The following is a 6,000-nucleotide window of genomic DNA, read 5'->3' as shown; positions in this document are numbered from 1 at the left end:
CTTGGCAAGATTTATTCAAAGAGGGTTTCGCTTTGCTTTTCTCTGAGGTTGAAAGTGTGGAACTTACCTAAGGTTACCCAGCAGGCTTCCATGGCTGAGCAGGAATTTGAACCCTGGTCCTTAGATTTGTTGTCTAACACTCAAACCACAACACCACACCAGCTCAAAGCATATGTTAGGCCAGTATTTCTTTTTTTTAAAATCAGTTATTCTCTATGGCCAGCTCCATAACACCAACAACATATTTAAACTCTCCCCTACATAAACATTCAAATCTTGGAATTGAGCTTGAGAGACCCTGAAAATATGAGGCAAGGTTAGAAAGGATTTTAAAATAAACTTTTAAATAACGTTTCTTCTGCAAACCTTATTAAAGGCCATTGTTTGAAGAGGAAGCCAAACTTGGAGACAAAATTCAATCACAAGTGTGAAACAAAAAAAGCACAAGGCTTGTTTGAAGTGCAAATCCTTCTATTATTTGTAGTTTTTAATGTAGATTTCAGCTGGATGTTTGGCAATCAGGCCCAACCAGGCCCTCTTCCATAGGGTTTGCTCTGAAATGTACAGATTTACTAGCTTTTGATTGCTGAACTATATTTTGCAGAACACATTTGCGTTTGATGGGTTTTCAGCAAAAAACAAGGGAGGGGGAAAGCACACTAAATGTATCACATGCAAACAACCAGAAAGAAAGAAAAGAAAACACAAAAGAGTACAGACTGACTAAATATAGACAAATTGGCATGTTATCCTCCCAGCCATATGTCTTGGACCATTGTTTAAAGTCTGCATTATCCACTGCTTAAAGGAGAGTGTGCATGTGGCTGAAAAGTCTTTCCAATACTGTCTTAAAAACACACACACACACACACACTTCTGTAGTGAAATACACATATACATTACTGGCTAGTTTATAGCTTGGAATCTGGAACATATTCAGAGCTTCATTCCAAATGCAAGATTCCTCTTGAAGAAAGAATGAAGTCATACATTTTCTGGAAAATTTTGGATATTCCTGATCCTGTGGCTTAGTACTAGATCATCAAAGTAGCCAGAGTCAAGTGTAAGGGGTGGTTTATCAACACAGAAATACAATATGAATGGTGTCAGTGGCTAGAGTGACCTCTTGCCAAACTCTACCAAAAATAGATGCTTCCAGTTCTACCATTTTAAGACAGCTCTCATGAACAATGGCTGGCATTCGGTATTGCATTTGTAATCTAGAGTTATGGACCAGTAACTGCTGTGTAAAACTGAATGGTCTTACTGTAAAATTACACAAATACCTGCCTGGTCCATGTTAACAGTCAGTAGCCAGATAGAGCCAGCATGGTATAGTGGTTTGAGTGCTGAACTACAACTTTGGAGATGAGGATTTTGGAGTGGGGATTCCAATTCCTCACTCTGCCATGAAACCCACTGGGTGACCTTTGGCAAGTCACATGCTCTCAGCCTCAGGGGACAGCAATGGCCAACCTCCTGGGAACAACCTTGCAAAAAAAAAATCAATGATAAGTTTGCCTTAGGGTTGCCATAGGCCAGAAATGACTTGAAGGCACGTAATAATAAACAACAAAAGCCAGACTGGATAAAAGAAGTGTGTTCACCTGGTGATTGGGGTGTTTGGAGGATAATGTTTCTAATCTGCTCCCACCAGCAAGCAAGGCTTTGACAATCAGAAGCAGGATCCTGTTGCAAGTCCTTGTCACAGCCTTGTTCACTGGTGGGAGATGGGTGAAAACGTCATCCTTCTTAATTCCAGTTGCTAGCTGAACAGACCTCTCCACCTAATTCATTGGCTGGCTGTTAAGGTGGATGGTGGGGTTGGGGTTAGGAGTCTGTTCACGTGATGTTAGTTATGCATATGTAACTAGGGTGGTGTCTGCATGGGCCAAGTTACCCTGGAAGCAGCCTAGAGTATCCTGGCCTCAGAACTGCCCTAACCTTCCCACTGTTGTCTGGGGCCCTCTGCTGTGATGCTGGGCAGCTGTTCATATATGTGTCCTGCTATCCCACCTGAATGCCCACTGCCATGGTGAATCACTCACTCTGAGGTCAGAACAAGGCACCCTGCACCGATCACATGGCTGGAATGACTCACCATGGTGGTAGTCATGCTGGGTGGCACAGTGGAACATATTTTAAACAACTGCCCAGTGTTACAACCAAGGCTCTGGCTCTTCTGGAAAGATCCAGAGCAACTAGTAAGTTTATTCAATCCATTGTAAGCGGAAATATAGGCTGAGTTTGGTGTTGAATAGTCCAGACATTATCCAGAATATTTGCACCAGACTTGGGAACTGGCCCTGCATCATCCAGACTCCCCACTAAGAGGATAGGAAGAAGACCTTTTGGCCCATGCAGACAGAGCCTAGGTAGCTGATATAGAATATAGGTGCATATTTCTGTCCCTTTAAGGCATCTGTTAACAGAGTCATGGTGCAATAATGAAACAGTGAAAAGATCCTTATACATGATAACTCTATAACTCTTAACATTTAGAAATTCAGAGAGGAGGAAAATTGCCCATCAAACCATATAATCATCTCAGCAAACTAGCAAAATGCCACATTTAAAAAAAAATCCTTGAAGTGTCCCCATGCAGATCCAAGGAACAGCTTCAAACAGCCCACAGAAAGAATGGAAGGAGTTGACATGGAAGGAACAACAACAACCACAACTACAAATCAAGGATGTCTGCTGTGAGAACTCACACTTCTTTAGACCAATCATAAAGAGGCCATAGAAACAAACGATGTATATGAGTATATGTTGTGTGCCTTCAAGTCATTTCCAGCTTATGGTGACCCTAAGGCAAACCTACTGTATCATGGTGTTTTCTTGGCAAGATGTGTTCAGATAAATATTTTTTAAAATAGAACAAAAAACACAACAATAAAAGCCATAGCCCCAACCAGGGAAACCCACTTCAGCTGTAGTGCTGATAACATTCCAAAGGCCTGCCTGAATATCTTTGCTTGTGACAGAAGCTCAACAATTATTATTATTTATTTTATTCACTAATATCCTGCCTTGCTCCCACTATAGGGACTCAAGGTGGTGCACAGCCAATTTTAAACAACGCAATGTAAAACAATACAAAAACATTTAAAATGTATAAATATAAATTTAAAGATCAATTAAACAATTTAAAAAGTTAAAACAATTATGCATTAATATTTAAAATGTATGAAAAACTTTATACAAACCTTAAAATCTGAATAACATGCATTTAGTTTAATTTAACCTGTGTCCATCTGAAAAAGCCTGATGCACAAGCATGTTTTTATCTGCCATCGAAAGGAGAACAGGGATGGGGCCAACCTGGTCTTTCTAGGGAAACAAACAAGCTTCATTTATATACTGCTTCATACCGCCTAAGCAGTGTCTAAGCGGCTTACAAGTGTAAGCTAATTTGCCCCCAACAATCTGGGTACTCATTTTAGCAACCTCGGAAGGATGCAAGCCTGTGTCGAGCTTGAGCCCTTTTGCTGGTCTTGAACTCGCAACCTTATGGTTTTGAGTGAGTGGCTGCAGTACAGGCATTTAACCACTGCGTCACCAGGGCTCCAGGAAGGCTTTTCAAAGTCTGGGAGCAGCCATTGGGGCCCTCTCCAGATGATCCCAACACTTTAGTGCGCACATAAAGGGAGATACAGTCCGTCAAATATCCTGGGCCCAAGCCATGTGAAGAGGGAGCTAGTGTAAGTACCACTGGTAGAGAAAAACACTTTTACTCAGTGGTCACTGATGGTCAGGTTTCATCCTGCTCTCTGCTGGAGTTCCACAGAGCTCTGTTTTGGGTCCCCTATTGTTTTCTCTCTACACAGTCTTTAGATAAGCTCATAAATACCTTTGCCTTTTTAAATAATCTGTATGCTGATGACACCCAGCTGTATCTTTCCAATCCTGATCTTTCCTCCGGTCTTGAACCTCAAGTATCTTCTTGTCTCAACACTCTTTCTCAGTGGATGAGGCACTGGCACTTAAAGCTCAATGGCACGTTACAAACGCGCCAAAGGGGCATGCTAGGGCTGAGAAGGGGCGTGTTCGGGTTGAGAAGGGACATCACTTCCTGACACCCCCACACGGGGGCTGCCATTCTGACATCACGGACGCATAGCATCCAGATGTCGCACGGCGGAAGTGACGCCACGAGTGCGTGACTAGCGCCTCGCAGCGCCACTTCCGGGGCCCAGAAAGAAGTGCCATTTCGGTGCTTCTTTCTGGCTGCACCTGGGAACCGCACGGTTTGGCTGCAGCAACCGGCAGTGGTGGCAGACCGCCCGTTTTGGGTGGTCTGTAACGCATCAATATGTCCAAGACTGAGCTTCTTGTTTTTCCTCCAAAGCCTACTGTTCAATACTCTGCTTCAATTCTTGTTGACAACATCTCTATTCACCCTGTGCAGGACACCCGTAGTCTTAGTCTCATTTTTTATTTCTTCCTGTCATGTATCTCCCAGATTGAAGCTATAGCTAAGACATTTAGATTTTTTCTTTATAACATCACTAAAATTCAACCGTTATTTTTGGCCTCCACCACCAAGATTCTAGTCCATGCCTTAGTAGTCTAGTGACCAGATTTCTGCAACCTTTTTCTGGTGGGGCTTCCTCTTTCTCATCTCCGTCCTTTGATTTCTGTCCAGCATTCAGCTGCACATATCATTATGTCAGCTCACCATTATGATCATATCTCTCCTCCACTGGCTTCCTCTCCCCCTCTGTATTTGTTATAAACTCCTGTTGATGACTTTTAAAACTCTGCATGGGATGCCCCCTCCTTACTTATTGCATCTTCTTTCCCCGTATCTTCCCACTCGCGCCCTCTATTCTGGCAACCAAGGACTTTTGTCCCTACTGAGGTTTTCTACTCCAGCTGGTATCAGCCTCTTTTCTTTGGCTGCTCCTCACTTCTGGAACCCCCTTCCCTGTTGAGCATGGTTCATCTCCTTTTTACCCAGCTTTAAAACTGAGATAAAGACAATTCTGTTCTGAGAAGCATTCTCAGACATTACTTGACTGTTATTTGATGTTTATTTTAATCTGTTTGTATATTTTTGTTGAATGATATTGTGTATAAATTTTGTATTATATTCTATTTTCTAAAATGTATGCCACTGGCAGGTTCACTTTATTTTATTTTATTCTATTTTTGTACAGTGCTGTGTAAACTTACAGCGCTTTATAAACAAAGTTTAATAATAATAATAATAATAATAATAATAATAATAATAATAATGCAGTGGTGCACCTGATTCCCACAATTTCTGCCTACCTACTACAGCTTAGTGGTTAAGATGCCAATTCTGACTATTGTAAGATAAGAAGGTTGGCAGTTCCAGGCCCACGTGCCGCATGATAGGGTGAGTTCCTGTCACGAGTCACAGCTTCTGCCAACCTAGTAGTTTGAAAGCATGTAAAAGTGCAAGTAGATAGATATGTAGCTGAAGGTAGCTGAAGGAAGGTAGACTAGCTAAGATATTTACTCCTTGGAATAGATAAGACTATGGAGTCAGCTTTCCACAGTGGGAAGGTAACAGCATTTGGTGCAGTCGTGCTGGCCATATGACCCACAGAGTCTGATGCTGGCTTTTCAGCTTAGTAACAGAGAGGAGCACCACCCTCTATAGTCAGTTATGACTAGACATTCATGTCAATGGAAATCTTTATCTTTATCTTTACTACAGTCTCAGCATAAAGGAACAGATCAAAACCAAAGGTTGCTTAGGAGAAAAATATTGTTCAGATTTTACTTTAAAGTATGTTTGGAAAGCTCTGAGTTAAGCATTGTAGAGATAAATGTGCTGGAAAGGAAACTGGTTAAGCCTTAGTGATTAAATCAAGGGAAAGAAATTAAGAATTGTCAATTACAATGCAAAATATTTGAATAAAAGCTACATACTGGATTATGTGGAGCCCAGAAATAGTTAGGAATCAGAAATTATTATTATTATTATTATTATTATTATTATCCCATCCTTCTCCCAAGACTGGGACT

This window comes from Sceloporus occidentalis, unplaced genomic scaffold (assembly GCF_023333645.1).
Source record: "Sceloporus occidentalis isolate IW3139 unplaced genomic scaffold, rSceOcc1.0.p SCAF_4, whole genome shotgun sequence".
In the NCBI taxonomy this organism is placed as follows: Eukaryota; Metazoa; Chordata; class Lepidosauria; order Squamata; family Phrynosomatidae; genus Sceloporus; species Sceloporus occidentalis.
Note: the sequence above shows the minus strand (reverse complement) of the source record.